Raw genomic sequence first — 18,110 nt, forward strand, 5'->3', positions numbered from 1 at the left:
CATCCAGGAAGAGGCACTGAAAATCCTATTATTTTTACCATGGGATTCTCCGTTAGAGAATCCAAAGGTAAAGACAGTGGGGATACAGTGGAGAAGAGGCTATTTGGCCCATCGAGTCTGCACTAACTCTCTGACAGATTATTTTACCCAAGCCCTCTCCCTGCCCTATCCCTGTTAACCACACACATTTACCATGGCTAATCCATCTAACCTACACATTTTTGGAGTGTGGGAGGAAATTGGAGCACCCAGAGTAAATCCACGCATACATAGGGAGAAGGTACAAAATCCACACAGACAGTGACCCAAGCCAGGAATTGAACGCAAGTCCCTGGCACTGTGATGCAGCAGTGCTAACCACTGTGCCACCATGCCACCCATTTAGAACTGAGGTGAGGAGAAATTTCTTCATCCAGAGCGTGGTGAATGTGTGAAACTCATTATCATAGCATGTAGTTGAGGCCAAACCATTGTGCCATCATGCTGCCCACAGCCCAGAAAATTGCTGCGACTTCGCCACTCAAATACTCTGGCCAACATTTATTTGGGGCATCTTACTGCCTGAAAATTGTGTGTGGGACGTTACCTGACAATAATCGAGGATGATCCTGATGAAGAGCCATCTTGACTCGAAACGTTGGCTCTATTCTCTCTCTCCGCAGATGCTGTCAGGCCTGCTGAGATTTTTCAGCATTTTCTGTTTCTGTTTAAGGTTCCAACATCCACAGTATTTCGCTTTTACCCCAGGATCTTGTGTTGCCCAAGGTAGCCACCTCCTGCCTTCTACTCCCATGGTTGGTGGGTAGGGGCAGGGCACCGGCAGTAGTCAGGTGGACAAAGATGAGAATGGCACTGGGGCCTAAATTAGATCACCAGGTTTGCTACTTGCTTTAACATGTAGCAGAGCTTGAGTTAACTTCTGGCAGTGACTGATAGTTGGAACAAATAACAAGAGTTAACTAAGAAGTGCAGACACTCGCACTTCATACTGATAAGACTTAAATAGCATTGAGGATTGAAGAGAATCAATTTCATTCCTATTCAGAGTTTCCACACTTAGGAGTTCTCTATTTACCTCAGTACTTAGTGTTCATTGTTAATACTAATTCGGAACCATTATGACTGCATGTAGTACAAATATTTTGCTTCCACAGCTTTGGGGGAGAAAGTAACCTTTAATTTTCTGTTGCTAAAAGTCCCGCTGTTGCTTTTTTTTGGCTTCATTTTTTTTTGCCTGGCTGCCTTTATGTCTTGGGAACAAATTGCTGGATATGTATTTGAGAAAACAACCCTTATGCCCTGTAACTTTTTACAAATTTGGACTGGTTAATTAGTTCTGAGTGTAAGATTCCTTTTGCTATCTCACCGGCAGAGATAATGATAATTTCATTCAGCAAGCTGGCAATTTATTCAGCGTTAGTTTTCACTCTTTCCCTGGAGCATTCCACTTTCACCAGCGATTATCTTATTTTACATGCCACTTTCCGGAGCTATGCACCTGATCCCATCCCCCCGCTACAAATACTAATTTAGTTGGTACATTTTTTGCTGTGTTTTCTGGTCTCTACATACCTGCAATGAACATGTGTGTGTCCTTGCTTCTCTCTGTCTACCATGCTCATTTTCATTAAAAGTTATTTTCTATTTTGATCTTTTTTTCGAATAACATTGAGTTACAAAACACTTCTTTCATCCCACAGTAGCAGATGGTAGATGACGCTAAATAAAAACTTACAACAAATAGAGGATTCACTGCAGTCTTGTTGACCTTAGCATGAGTGCGGGTATGAGGCAAAACATAAAGTTTTCGCTACAGCCCTCTTTAAGCACCTCCTCCTTGGCACGGTGGTTAGCACTGCTGCCTCACAGTGCCAGGGTTCAATTCCTGGCTCGGATCACTGTCTGTGGGGAGTTTGCACGTTCTCCCCGTGTCTGTGTGGATTTCCTCTGGGTACTCCGGTTTCCTCCCACAGTCTGAAAAACGTGCCTGTTAAGTGCATTGGGCCATGCTAAATTCTCCCTCAGTGTACCTGAACATGCGCCGGAGTGTGGCAACTAAGGAATTTTCAGTGATTTCATTGCAGTTTTAATGTAAACCTACTTGTGACACTGAATGTGTAAGGTTTTTTTTAGAAACCCTACAGCACAAAAAGAGGCCGTTCAGCCCATCAAGTCTGCACCGACCACAATCCTACCCAGGCCCTACCTCCATATCCCTGCATATTTATCCATTAATCCCTCTAACCTACGCATCTCAGGACACTAAGGGCGATTTTTACCATGGCCAATCAACCTAACCTGCACATCTTTGGACTGTGGGAGGAAACATGACCACCAGAGGAAACACATGCAGACACAAGGAGAATGTGCAAACTCCACACAGACAGTGACACAAGCCAGGAATTGAACCCAGGTCCCTGGAGCTGTGAAGCAGCCGTACTAACCACTGTGACACTCTGCCGCCCACATAGGACCATGCCTCCCATATAGGAATGTAGGACCAGAGGTTATAGTCATCGAATAAGCAAGTGTTCATTTAAGATGGATTTGAGGAAGAGTTTATTCTCTCAAAGTGTGGTGAATTTTTGGAATTCTTTACCCCAGGAAGCTGTGGAGGCTGAATCCTTAAATATTTTCAAGGCTGAGATTAAAATGTTTCTAATCAGTAAGGGAATTAAGGATTACGGAGAGAAGTTAGAAAGTGGACTTTGTGAGTGTTATGTCAACCATTAAATGGTGGAGCAGGCTTGAAGGGCTGAATGGCCTACTTCTGATCCTATTTTGTGTGGTCTCATGGTCTTATAAACCTATCAAAGATTTCCAGAAAATGTCCAAGCTGTCAAGAAGCTGTCCAAAGACAGTAGGTGAATTGGCATGGATGGAAAGGATGAGGCCATGCATTGGTATGTGTTGGAACTATGTTGGCATGGGTTATAAGAGCAACGAGAGATGGTAAAGGGGCTCTTGGTTGGGATAGTTTACAGGGATGTAAGGGCTGGATAGAGGAGCACTCACTTCACATGCGGTTTTGGGGGCATGGGGCAATGGAGTTTGGACAGGTGAGTGATTGGCGGGGGAGGTGGATATGAGGGTTAAAGGAATGTTTTTGTGCTACTTTTATTTATTTAAACAAATGCCAGCCCACAACTATACCCAGCAGCTAGCTGATTCATTTCAGGATCCCCTCCTGCAATATCTGTTTCAGCTTCCCGCTCCCTTTCCCCACACCCCCCCTTCTCCCCACCCCACAACCGGAAATCTGACCTGAAGGTTCAAATGTTTAAATGTTGAGTTTGCCGTGCTGGAAATTCCTTCCACCCAATGAAACTCACCCGGTGACAAAAACCTGGGCTCAACTTTAGCCTCTTCCCCCCAGTACCAAGCAGTGCTCTCAGCCGCTCCCCACTCAACACCACCCCTTCCCCTCCCAACTTCTTTTTCCTAACCCTCAAATACTGAGCATCCCCTCTGCCTGTCTTTACCCTGATGTGGGTATGCCGGCGTTGGACTGGCGTAAACACAGTAAAAAGTCTGACAACACCAGGTTTTAGTCCAACCTATTTATTTGATAATATACTCACTAGCTTTCGGGGTTACCCCCTTCGTCAGGTGAATGGAGAGTTCTGGCCTCAGACAGAGCATATAAAGCACAGACAGTTTAGAGATTACTGATTAAAATGCGAATCCTTACACCTAACCTGCTGTTCAAGACCTGAAGTGGCTGATAATGTGAGTGGAAGGAGCACTGATCACAGTTTAAAGAGATAAGAACATAAGAACATAAGAAATAGGAGCAGGAGTAGGCCATCTAGCCCTTCGAGCCTGCCCCGCCATTCAATAAGATCATGGCTGATCTGTCGTGGCTCAGTTCCACTTTCCCGCCCTCTCCCCATAACCCTTAATCCCTTCTCTTATCAAAAACCCATCAACCCGCTTCTTAAAAATATTTAGCGAGGCAGCCTCCACCACTTCAACGGGCAGAGAATTCCAGAGATTCACCACCCTTTGAGTGAAGAAGTTCCTCCTCAACTCCGTTCTAAACCGCCTCCCCTTTATCTTGAGGCTGTGCCCCCTAGTCCTACTGTCTTTTTTGAGCGGGAAGAGTCTCTCCACCTCTATCCTATCCATCCCATTCATCATCTTATACGTCTCAATGAGATCTCCCCTCATTCTTCTAAACTCTAACGAGTACAAGCCTAGTTTATTCAGCCTCTCCTCATAGCTCAATCCCCTCAACTCCGGTATCAGCCTAGTAAACCTCCTCTGCACTCCCTCCAGGGCCAAAATATCCTTGCGCAGGTGCGGCGCCCAAAACTGCACACAGTACTCCAGCTGCGGCCTCACCAATGCCCTATACAGCTGCAGCAAGACCTCCCTACTTTTATATTCAATCCCCCTCGCTATGAAGGCCAGCATCCCATTCGCCTTCCTGACCACCTGCTGCACCTGCAAGCTGGGTTTTTGCGATTCATGCACCGTCGCCTGCTGCAGTTTTTCGCCACGTAAGTAATAGTCCTTCCTACCATTCTTCCTACCAAAGTGGACCACCTCACACTTGCCAACATTAAATTCCATTTGCCATTTCCTGGCCCATTCGCCCAGCCTATCTAGATCCTTCTGCAGACTCTCCACACCCTCCGCACAATTTGCCGTTCCCCCAATCTTGGTGTCATCAGCAAATTTCGACACCCTGCACTCGGTTCCCTCCTCCAGATCATCTATATAAATGGTAAATAGCTGAGGCCCCAGCACCGACCCCTGGGGCACCCCACTAGTCACCATCCGCCAATCCGAATAGCACCCATTGACCCCCACTCTCTGCCTCCTATTTGACAACCAATCCTCTATCCACGCTAACACCCTACCCCCAACTCCATGTCCCCTGACCTTCTGCAATAACCTCTTGTGAGGTACCTTGTCAAACGCCTTCTGAAAATCCAGAAAGACCACATCCACCGGCTCTCCTCTATCCACTGCCCTAGACACATCCTCATAGAACTCCAGTAAATTTGTCAGACACGACTTCCCTTTAATGAAACCGTGTTGCGTCCGCCCTATCAAGCAATTCCCTTCAAGATGCCTCGCAATTTCCTGCTTAATGATGGATTCTAACATTTTACCTACCACAGACGTTAAACTAACCGGCCTATAATTCCCCGCCTTTTGCCTGGCACCCTTCTTAAACAACGGCGTAACATTAGCCGTTTTCCAATCTTCCGGCACTTCCCCGGAATCCAGCGACGTCTGGAAAATAACCACCAAGGCATCCACTATCACCTCCGCCATTTCTTTCAGAACCCTCGGATGCATTCCATCCGGTCCTGGGGACTTGTCCACAATCAGCCCCTCCAGTCTGTCGAGCACCACCTCTCTAGTAACAGTAATGTCATTAAGACCCTCCATTCCTACCACCTTTCCATCGCTAACACCCGGCAAATTATTCACGTCCTCCTCCGTGAAGACAGAAACAAAAAAGTTATTCAAGACCTTCGCCATATCCCCATCCCCTACCACTAGCTCCCCTTTCTCATCCTCTAAAGGACCAACGTTCACCCTAGCCAGCCTCTTCCTTTTTATATATTTATAAAAACTCTTGCTATCCTTTTTTATATTAAGTGCTAGCCCAGCTTCATAGCTTCTCCTACCCTCCTTTATCAACTTCTTTGTCAATCTTTGTTGACATTTAAACCTTTCCCAATCCTCTTCTCGCCCACTGCTCTTAGCTACTCTAAATTCCTCCGCTTTTAATTTAACACTTTCCTTCACCTCCTTCGTTATCCACGGCTTATTACCTCTCTTCCTACTGTCCTTTTTAACCATCGGAATAAATTTCTGCTGAGCACCAAGAAAGATCTCCTTAAAGATCCTCCACTGCTCCTCAGCAGACCTACCTTCCAACACATTCCCCCAGTCCACATTCGCCAATTCTTCTCTCATCCTACCATACTCCCCTCTATTCAAACAAAGGACGCTTGTCCGGGAACCCACTTTCTCCTCCTCCATCTGCACCAGAAACTCCACCATACAATGATCACTCTCTCCAAGAGGATCCTTCACCGCAAGGTCCCTAATTCTACCCGCCTCATTACATAGCACCAGATCCAAGATAGCTTGCTCCCTCGTCGGCTCCAACACACACTGTTCAAGGAAATTATCCCGGCAGCATTCCAAGAACTCCTCCTCGAGCCCACCTCGTCCAACATGGGTCGACCAATCAATATGCAGATTGAAATCTCCCATAACTACTGCCGTCCCATTCCTGCACGCCGCACTTATTTGCGTGTTAACAGCCCGCCCCACCTCCAGATCATTATTCGGGGGCCTATAGACGACACCCACCAGCGTCTTCCTCCCTTTGCTGTTCCTAATCTCCACCCACAACGATTCCACGTTCTGCTCTTTGGCTCCGATATCATCCCTTGCTACCACCTTGATACTATCCTTAATCAGCAGAGCTACGCCACCCCCTCTTTCCTCCTGCCTATCCTTCCTAAACACTTGATAGCCCTGTACATTCATCTCCCAGTCCCTGTCACCTTGCAGCCACGTCTCTGTAATGGCCACCAGATCGTATCCATTTGTGTCGATCTGCGCCACCAGCTCATCCACTTTATTCCGAATGCTTCGTGCATTCAGATAAAGCGCTTTCATCCCAGCCTTCACCTGGACCCTATTTGCCGTAACGCCACCAATTGGGACATCCTCGGCCTCTTCCCTTACCTGTACCCTATCCTTAACTTTAGACCTCGTAGCGTCACCTACCCTCGCACCCTCCCCCCCCCTAATTAGTTTAAAGCCCTGTCTACAGTCCTCTTTACTCGATTCGCCAACACTCTGGTCCCAGCACGATTCAGACCAACCCCATCCCGCCCGAACAAGTCCCACCTACCCCAATACTGGTGCCAATGCCCCATAAATTCGAACCCATTCCTCCCACACCAATCCCTGAGCCACCCATTCACTTCCTTTATCCTGTCAACCCTACGCCCGTCTGCACTCAGTTCAGGCAGTAGCCCAGAGACGACCACCTTGTCGGTTCTACTTTTTAATTCCATTCCCAGCTTCTCATACTCCCTCCGCAGATCCTCAGTCCGCACTTTGCCTACGTCGCCGGCACCCACATGTACCACAACGACCGGGTTCTCACCCTCCCACTCCAGGTTCCTCTGCAGCCCAGCTGTGACATCCTGTACCCGAGCACCAGGCAGACAACACACCCTTCTGTGCACTTTGTCATTGTGACAAAGGACAGTGTCAATACTCTTCACCCCACTATCTCCAATCACTACTACGTTCCTTTTCCCCTTCTCTTTGCCTATGTCCTGCTGCATCACTGTACCGTGTGCAGTTTGCTCACCAACCTCACCTGCCTCGTCCTCTTCCAGACTGGAAGCAAGAACCTCAAACCTGTTATGCAGATTAAGAGGCTGAGGCCTCCGCTCCTCACCCCCCTTCCTCCTCCTCCCAGCAGCCCCCTTTTGTCCCTGACCCTTAGATTTAGCCAGTCTAGGGGCACCCTCTCTCCCCCTGATGAGCCTCAGTGTCTGTAGCTCAGAGGCCAGCTCATCCACCTTGAGCTGGAGCTCCTCCAGCAACCTGCACTTACTGCAGACATGGTCACTGGGAAGGACCCTGGGGTCTGCCAGTTCCCACATCATACAGAAACCACACATCACATGCCCCTCCATTATTCACTGTAATTTTTTATGGGAAAAAATTTTTTTTCCTTGTTTCTTGCTGTAGTAGTTTTGAAAAAATTTTTTTTCCTTGTTTTTTTTTAAACAAACTCACCTGGCCTTTTTTCCCTCAAGCCCTTTTTGATATTAAGCCCTATTAACTCACTCTGCTTCCCCCTCACTCCGCTGCCCGCTGTCTACACCAGGCCTCCTTTTAAACCTGGCGCTGATTTAAAGCAGGCTGGTCCACAAATGCCTTTTCACCACACCCTCAGAATTCTTAAAGCAGTAAATACAATAAATAAATGCTTTAAACAGTTCTACAAAGAGTAAAGTGCTTTAAACTTATTTTAAACAGGTTTTTAACAGGTAAAATCTTAGCTCTGTCTCTCTCTCTCTCAGCTCCAGCATTGTCTCCAGACAGTACAGTAAGTGAGGTTTTGCAAACCCAGGCAAGTCATGGGGGTTACAGATGGTGCGACATGAACCCAAGATCCCTGTTGAGACCGTCCTCATGTGTGCGGAACTTGGCTATCAGTCTCTGCTCAGCGACTCTGCGCTGTCGTGTGTCGTGAAGGCCGCCTTGGAGAATGCTTACCCGAAGGTCAGAGGCTGAATGCCCGTGACCACTGAAGTGTTCGCCAACAGGAAGGGAACAGTCTTGCCTGGTGACTGTCGAGCGATGTTCATTCATCCGTTGTCGTAGCGTCTGCATGGTCTCCCCAGTGTACCATGCTTCGGGACATCCTTTCTTGCAACGTATCAGGTAGACAATGTTGGCCGAGTTGCAAGAGTATTTACCATGTACCTGGTGGATGGTATTCTCACGTGTGATGATGGTATCCATGTCGATGATCCGGCATGTCTTGCAGAGGTTGCTGTGACAGGGTTGTGTGGTATTGTGGTCACTGTTCTCCTGAAGGCTGGGTAGTTTGCTGCGAACAATCGGCAGTTCCGATGCGCCACAGCGAAAAACCGCACCGATCTCCTCAGAAGGCAAACACAGGACACAGTGGACAGAGTACCCTTCGTCGTCCAGTACTTCCCCGGAGCGGAGAAGCTACGACATCTTCTCCGGAGTCTTCAACATATCATTGATGAAGACGAACATCTCACCAGGGCTATCCCCACACCCCCACTTCTTGCTTTCAGACAACCACACAACCTCAAACAGACCATTGTTCGCAGCAAACTACCCAGCCTTCAGGAGAACAGTGACCACAATACCACACAACCCTGTCACAGCAACCTCTGCAAGACATGCCGGATCATCGACATGGATACCATCATCACACGTGAGAATACCATCCACCAGGTACATGGTAAATACTCTTGCAACTCGGCCAACATTGTCTACCTGATACGTTGCAAGAAAGGATGTCCCGAAGCATGGTACACTGGGGAGACCATGCAGACGCTACGACAACGGATGAATGAACATCGCTCGACAGTCACCAGGCAAGACTGTTCCCTTCCTGTTGGCGAACACTTCAGTGGTCACGGGCATTCAGCCTCTGACCTTCGGGTAAGCATTCTCCAAGGCGGCCTTCACGACACACGACAGCGCAGAGTCGCTGAGCAGAGACTGATAGCCAAGTTCCGCACACATGAGGACGGTCTCAACAGGGATCTTGGGTTCATGTCGCACTATCTGTAACCCCCGTGACTTGCCTGGGTTTGCAAAACCTCACTTACTGTACTGTCTGGAGACAATACACATCTCTTTAAACTGTGATCAGTGCTCCTTCCACTCACATTATCAGCCACTTCAGGTCTTGAACAGCAGGTTAGGTGTAAGGATTCGCATTTTAATCAGTAATCTCTAAACTGTCTGTGCTTTATATGCTCTGTCTGAGGCCAGAACTCTCCATTCACCTGACGAAGGGGGTAACCCCGAAAGCTAGTGAGTATATTATCAAATAAATAGGTTGGACTAAAACCTGGTGTTGTCAGACTTTTTACTGTCTTTACCCTCACAGGAGCACTGTTCTTACCTTCTCTGTCTCTGCCCAGCCTGCTCTCTACACCATAAGGACTGATCAAGGCTCCTTTCTGTTCATACTCCTCCCTGACTGAAACATTGTGGGCAGACTCTTCCCGTCCCGCCTGCCACGGGAATTGTAGCGGGCAGGACACGGACCGTGCCAAGGTCTGTTGACCTCGGGGCGAGCGCAGCCGGAAAAATCCTGCCCTGAGTGTTCGAATTTCCAATCTGAGGAGAATTCAAGTCCACATTAAGCAGCACCACCTCCCAAGACAAGTGGTAAGGGACCTATTGATGCACACACAGAGCTTCCAGCACACAGGCTGTCTGTATCAATTGTTTATTTCATATCTTCACACAACACGTTTCCCCTTAGGGAAATACTCGGAAAGTGTTGGAAGGATTAACAGGCTGATTACCAAGTCCTTAGAACATGTCATGTTCCACCTGCCACCTAGGCTAACAAGACCTGGAGTGAGTCCTAACTCTGAGGTTCTGGCTCCGAGCCAGGGGTGATACCTGCTGAGCCACAAGACTTGTGAAATGTAAGGTGATTAGCATACATATCTTATTTAGTGACTGCTGCAAAGTAAAAATTGTTGAAATCAATTATTTAAACAGTCGGAACATGTATAATGGTCTCAGAAAGCTTTCCAGTTCCCACTGGTGTTCATTATTGTTGTTGTGAGCATTGATTCTGTTTGGTGCCTCACTCCCGCCCAGCAGCTCGAGTCCAAAGCTGACTTCCAGCTCTAGCTCTGGACTTCCGTGGGAAAAATAAAGTTGCGCTCATTAACATGAAGGAGGTCAGCCCTGTGAGATGGAACATCTCATTACAATCATAGGATCATACAATGCAGAAGAGGCCCTTCGGCCCATCTAGTCTGCACTGACATGCAAGAAATACCTGAACTCTCACCTGATCGCATCTACCAGTGATGGCCTATAGCTTTGGAATGTTATGATGTGCCTGGTTCTGATCCATCCTTTTTAAAGGATGTGAGGGAACCCGCTTCCAGTACCCTCCAAGGAAGCACATTCTAATCATCATCACCCTCTGGACAAAAAGGATTTTCCTCACATGTCCCTTAAACCTTCTGCCCCTCACATTGAACCTATGTCCCCTCGTGACTGACCCATCAACTAAGGGGAACAGCTGTTCCTCATCCACTCTGTCCATGTCCCTCACAATCAGCTCACCCTGACTGAGGTGTGCAATCTCATTGTCAGCCTCTCCCAGATCAGATGACTCCCTCTAAATTACACTGCGCGCAAACTACCACTCCGTACTTTTGAGCTGTAGAAGGTAATGGGACGAAAGGCATCAATGTGGGTTTACACAAGATGGAATAAGGTAAGGGAAAAATGCTTAATCAAACAGATGTTCAATAAGAACAAGGGGCGGCACGGTAGCACAGTGGTTAGCACTGCTGCTTCACAGCTCCAGGGTCCTGGGTTTGATTCCCAGCTTGGATCACTGTCTGTGTGGAGTTTGCACATTCTCTTCGTGTCTGCGTGGGTTTCCTCCGGGTACTCCAGTTTCCTCCCACAGTCCAAAAATGTGCGGGTTAGGTTGATTGGCCATGCTAAGAAATTGCCCCTTAGTGTCCAGGGATGCGTAGGTTAGAGGGATTAGTGGGTAAAATATGTAGCGATATGGGGATAGGGCCCGGGTGGGATCGTGTTCGGTGCAGACTCGATGGGCCGAAGGGCCTCTTTCTGCACTGTAGGGTTCTATGATTCTAAGAAAGTACAAACATACTGACATTGCCGTACATATTTTGAATCCTGATACTGCCTGACCTACTGAAAGCTTCCAACATTTTTTTATTTTCATTTGAGATTTCCAACACTATCACTTTGCCTTTTATGTCAGGATATGATTTAATTTTGTCATGTCCAGGCACCATATTTTTGATCTAAACTTCTCTCAGTTATTCTTTGAATGCATCCTCTATCACTTAATTCCCCAAAGGTTGCATTGCTTCGAGCTCATCAATAGGTTCACTGCTTTTGAAAGCCTGCTTCACAGATTATTATACAAGAAGTTACCAAATATAAAAGCCTGCAGCTATTATTTAAAGCTCGCTGCCAACCCTCTTTCATTTTAAATGGTAAAATCTTCTATCGATACACCGTGAACAATGACTGGGGATGTGCATTCTGGTGATTTTCCACTGCGTCAATTTTTCATACAGCGAACAGAAAGTTAGGAATTCTAAAATAATGGTAAAATACTGCGGATGCTGGAATTGGAAACAAAAACAGAAAAAGCTGGAAAACTTCCGCAGGTCTGATTGCCTCTGTGCAGAGAGAAGCAGAGTTAGTGTTTTGAACCCATAAGATCCTTATTCTGAATTCTGAACTTTGAAGAGCAGCACAGTGGTTCGCACTGCTGCCTCAGCGCCAGGGATCTGGGCTGGATTCTCAGCTTGGGTCACTGCCTGTGTGCAGTCTGCATGTTCTCCCTGTGTCTGCGTGGATTTCTTCCGGGTATTCCAGTTTCCTCCCACAGTCCAAAAGAAATGCTGGTTAGGTGCATTGGCCATGCAAAATTCTCCCTCAATATACCTGAACAAGTGGAGTGTGGCGACTAGGGGATTTTCACAGCAACTCCATGCCAGTGTTACGTAAGCCTGCTTGTGACATTATTAAATAAACTTTAATAAAAACTTGAAGTCTCTGAACTCTGAAGAAGTCTCTTAACTTTGAACTTTGAGGAAGTTTCTTAATTTTGAACACTGAAGAAATGTTATACAAATTTGAAACACTAACTTTATTTTTCCTTTTCACAAATGCTGCCAGATCTGCTGCGTTTTTCCAGCTATTTTCTGTTTCTGTTAGGAATCCTAACATTCTTTTTCTTTAATTATTTGTATGCAATGAGTTGGAGTCCTGCCTCAACAATCTTTTTATTAAATGCAGCAGCAGGTCTTTTCAATCAGTACTGCAGCGGTATGTACCTGTCCCATTATACATTAAGGATAGGCCTGCTAAAGAGGCTTGAGATTTTATCCTTTGGTAATCTAACCTTAACTCCCCTTTCTTTATACCTCTCCAGAAAATATTGTTTGATTAAAACATGTAGGAATATCTTCCATTTTAAACACGCCACTCAAGCCAACTGAAGCTCACCTTGACGACAGCACCATCTAACTCACAATGTTATCCTTGACTGGAGTTTAAGTAGGAGAGATAGGGATGTATGATCGACACCCAAGCACAAGCGTGATGATAGATCAGAAAGGCCATTTGATCCATCTTAGAATCCATAGAATATCTAGAGTGCAGAAGGAGGCCATTCAGCCCATCAAGTTCATACTGACTCTCCGACAGAGCAGATTGCTTAGGCCCACCCTTGACCCCTTCTCCCACCATATCCTGACTACTCCTAAATTAATGTGGCCTGAGAAAACTATTCAGCTGAATAGTTTTAGGGCAGCATGGTGGTACAGTGGTTAGCGCTGCTGACTCACAGCACCAGAGACTTGATTTCAATTCTGGCCTTGGAGGACTGTCCGTGTGGAGTTTACATGTTCTCCTTGTGTCTGCATGGGTTTCCTCCGGGTGCTCCGGTTTCCTCCTACACTCCAAAGATGTGCGGGTTAGGTTGATTGGCCATGATAAGTTGCCTCTTAGTGTCAGGGGGTTAGTAGGGCAAATATGTAGGGTTATGGGGATAGGCCGGTGGACAGGGCGTAGGTAAAATGCTCTGTTGGAAATCAGGGTGGGATTGTTGTCAGTGCAGACCCGATGGGCTGAATGGTCTCCTTCTGCACTGTAGGAATTCTATGATTCTCAGCCCATTCCCTCTGGAAATTAGTTTGCGCCCTGTATTTCATTTAACAAGAATGAAGTGGCTAGCAATAGGCTAAAACTCTGCCAAATTAATCTGGGAAATTCCAAGTTAACTGTTCAGATAACATTATTCAGACTAATCACAGGCATTGCAAACATGATATTGGTAATTCATGGCGGAGTAGAAAGGGCATTTCATTATTTATTTTGATACTCACCCTTACAACCTTGAATCATTTTCTTAAGAAAATTAATGACCATATCACGCTGGCTTGATTAATAGCTACATCTTGTATTCATTTAATAACCTGTCTTGGTTCAGCCTTGTTATCCATGTTCCTATGATTTTTATTTCCAAAGTTAGATTAAATTAAATTAACCTGATCGCTTTTACATTATCCATATGTCAGCATGACAAATTCCCGGAATATATGACACTCATAATCTGCCTTTTTAGGATTACAATAAATCCAGATGTTTAGAATTTGAAATCCAGGGATCATCCTCGTCACCTCTTTCTGCAAAGCCTCATGACATTTTAAATATAGGACATACAGGTGTAGTTTTACCGATGAGTTACACAGTTTAAAATACCCTTTTCTGAACTACAGTTGATTGTCCTTGAGAGCAAGTCCATCAATTGACTTGCTGGCACCACTTCCATATCGACTGGCTGTTTCCAATAAATTGTCAGTAGCGCTTTCATGAATGGACTTAACCAATTAATATCGATCCAACAGAGTGGTATGAGAGGTGACTTTAGTTAAAACTTGGTACTGTTCCCCAGCGTCCTTGGCACTCCTTCAGAATTGTGCTGAATGAACAATGCACAGCCCATTCAATCGAGACTAATCCTCAGTTTTTTTTTGAAAGAGAGCTTGAAACCTTTCATCTGTGGAAGAAATGGCAGCTGGGACACGGAAGAGATGAAAGAATCACAGGGCTTTATCACAAACCTCTAATTCAATTAATCATTCAGACGGGTACCTGCCTCTGAGCCCAATGCTTATATCTTGGAAGTACAGTTGAAGATAAACCTTTGCACAATGCTGCCCTTTCTACTTTAGTTAACCTTTCACCTGTTGATATACTTGGATCATAGCCTTCTTAACATGCAGCCAGTGAGATTTAGTCCTCTCATTTCTAAGCTTTCTACTACTATTTGGGAATATGGGGTAACCCCTTTGATTACACCCCACTTTCTTCCTGTTTCATTCCAATACAATGGGCTTTATTTTAACTTTGATACCAGTTTGCAGTGACTTGATTTGGTCGATTTATTATTATCACATGTATTGGGATACAGTGAAAAGTGTTGTTTCTTGCGTGCTACACAGACAAAAACATACCGTTCATAGAGTACATAGGGGAGGAGGAAAGGAAAGGGTGCAGAATATAGTTGACTTAAAATATTGAATTGAAAATTGATTAATTATTGTCACATGCATTGGATACAGTGAGAAGTATTGTTTCTAGCGTGCTATATGGGCAAAGCATATACAGTTCGCAGAGTACATGGGGAGGCAATGGCCTGGTGATATTATTGCTAGACTTTTAATCCAGAAACTCAGCTAATGTTCTGGGGATCCAGATTCAAATCCTGCCGGCTGACGGAATTTTAATTCAATAAGAAATATCTGGAATTAAGAATCTATTGATGACCATGAAACCGATTGTCAGGAAAACCCATGTGGTTCCCTTTAGGGAAGGAAATCTGCAGTCCTTACCCGGTCTGGCCTACTTGTGACTTTCGAGCCACAGCAATGTGGTTGACTCTCAACTGCCCTCTGAAATGATCTAACATGCCATTCAATTCAAGGACAACCAGGGAAGGATGATAAATGCTGGCCAGCCAGTGATGTCCATGTCCTACGAATGAGCAGAAAAAAACATAGGGGAGAAGGAAAGGGGAGCATGCAGAATATAATGTTACAGTCATAGCTAGAGTGTAGAGAAAGATCAGTTCTTGTAATGGTAGGTCCATTCAAAGGTCTGATGGCCCCAGAGAAGAAGCAGTTCTTGAGTTGGTCGGTACATAATCTCAGACTCATGTGATCTCAGTGGGACAAGGTCAGTCACATTCCAGGAACTTGGGTTTTTAGTAGAGTGATCATCATTGCCTTTTTAACCAAACTGCTGCAGTGCCCGCTCAAATTATAGTGAATGGGTGATGATCAGTCTGCTCCAGCTCCACTATCTTAAGGGAGCCTGTAAGAGTCAGAATTGAAATGATGTGGTTGTGTTTTGACAGTGTCAGAATCTGCACAGTCGGAGCCTCAATGAAGCAAGGCAGTACCACGCTTTTCTAGTAAGTCTTTGGACATCACGCTGCAAGCCTCCTTGAGCTTTGACCCTCCCCCAGCCTGCGAATCCATCCCTGATCTCTTCCCCGCTGACTTTGATGAATCAGAACTTCAGCCATTCCTTCTTTCTGATCCTGGAAGACCTGCTATGTGTTTTTTTTTGTACTTTATGCTTCTTTTCTTTCACTATTCCTCAATTTTAATCAGGAGGTGAGAGAGTGCGGAGCGACATTTGTGTCAATCACAAGGGGGCACAGTTTCAAAGTGAGAGGGCAGTAGTTTAAGGCAGATGTGCTGAGGAGGTTTTTCACACAGGGAGTGATGGGTGCCTGGAACACGCTGCCAGAGGAGGTAGGGGAAGCAGTCCCATTTAAGAGTCATCTGGATGGGTACATGAATAGCGAGGGAACAGAGTGATACGGACCGAGTTAAGCAGGAGGTTTTTTCTGCTGATTTCATAAGGTGCCTCACAAGAGGTTATTGCAGAAGGTCAGGGGGCATGGAGTTGGGGGTAGGGTGTTAGCATGGATAGAGGATTGGTTGTCAAATAGGAGGCAGAGAGTGGGGGTCAATGGGTGCTATTCGGATGGCGGTTGGTGACTAGTGGAGTGCCCCAGGGGTCGGTGCTGGGGCCTCAGCAATTCACCATTTATATAGATGATCTGGAGGAGGGAACCGAGTGTATGGTGTCAAAATTTGCTGATGACACCAAGATTGGTGGAACGGCAAATTGTGCGGAGGGTGTGGAGAGTCTGCAGAAGGATCTAGATAGGCTGGGCAAATGGGCCAGGAACTGGCAAATGGAATTTAATGTTGGCAAATGTGAGGTTGTCCACTTTGGTAGGAAGAATGGTAGGAAGGACTATTACTTATGTGGCGAAAAACTGCAGCATGCGACGGTGCAGAGGGACCTTGGGGTCCTTGTGCATGAGTCGCAAAAACCCAGCCCGCAGGTGCAGCAGGTGGTCAGGAAGACGAATGGGATGCTGGCCTTCATAGCGAGGGGGATTGAATATAAAAGTAGGGAGGTCTTGCTGCAGTTGTATAGGGCACTGGTGAGGCCGCAGCTGGAGTGCTGTGTGCAGTTTTGGTCGCCGCACTTACGCAAGGATATTTTGGCCGTGGAGGGAGTGCAGAGGAGGTTTACTAGACTGATTCCGGAGTTGAGGGGGTTGAACTATGAGGAGAGGCTGAATAAACTAGGCTTGTACTCGTTAGAGTTTGGACGAATGAGGGGAGATCTCATTGAGACGTATAAGATGTTGAATGGGATGGATAGGATAGAGGTGGAGAGGCTCTTCCCGCTCAGAAAGGACAGTAGGACTAGAGGGCACAGCCTCAGGATAAAGGGGGGAGGGCGGTTTAGAAAGGAGTTGAGGAGGAACTTCTTCACTCAAAGGGTGGTGAATCTCTGGAATTCTCTGCCCATTGAAGTGGTGGAGGCTGCCTCGCTCAATATTTTTAAGACGCGGGTTGATAGGTTTTTGATAGGCAAGGGGATTAAGGGTTATGGGGAGAGGGCGGGAATGTGGAACTGAGCCACGACAGATCAGCCATGATCTTATTGAATGGCGGGGCAGGCTCGAAGGGCTAGATGGCCTACTCCTGCTCCTATTTCTTATGTTCTTATGTTCTTATATTCAACCTGGCTGATGCTGCAGGCTTATCTGCCTAAGTGCAAGAAAGCCTCTCAGTCTAATTGGATGTTGGGCAAGACATGGTGTCCAAAAATGAAAATCTGGTCCTTAAATTAAATTTATCAGAACGTGAAGGAAACCCATTCCCCAATCACAAAATTGTACACCTTTGTCAAAGAACAAAGAAAAGTACAGGAACAGACCCCTCAGCCCTCCAAACCCGTGCCTATTATGATACCCTAACTAAAAAAAAACCTCCTGCTTAACTCGGTCCGTATCACTCTATTCCCTCAATGTACCCATCCAGATGGCTCTTAAATGGGACTGCTTCCCCTACCTCCTCCAGCAGTGTGTTCCAGGCACCCAACACTCCCTGTGTGAAAAACCTCCCCAGCACATCTGCCTTAAGCTACTGCCCTCTCACTTTGAACCTGTGCCCCCTTGTGATTGACACAAATATCGCTCCGCACTCTCTCACCTCCCGATTAAAATTGAGGCCTGAGAAGAAATGAGGAATAGTGAAAGAAAAGAAGCATAAAGTACAAAAGAAACACATAGCAGGTCTTCCAGGATCAGAAAGAAGAAATGGCTGAAGTTCTGATTCACCAACAATTCTAAGGGAGGATCTGCAACTATTAACATGTCTTTTATCCTCAGGCTCTGACCACCCAGTTGCATATTTTCAGCATGTTCTGTTTTCAATTGCTTATCT

This window comes from Carcharhinus amblyrhynchos, chromosome 12, assembly GCF_965287045.1.
Source record: "Carcharhinus amblyrhynchos chromosome 12, sCarAmb.v2.hapA, whole genome shotgun sequence".
Classification (NCBI taxonomy): Eukaryota; Metazoa; Chordata; class Chondrichthyes; order Carcharhiniformes; family Carcharhinidae; genus Carcharhinus; species Carcharhinus amblyrhynchos.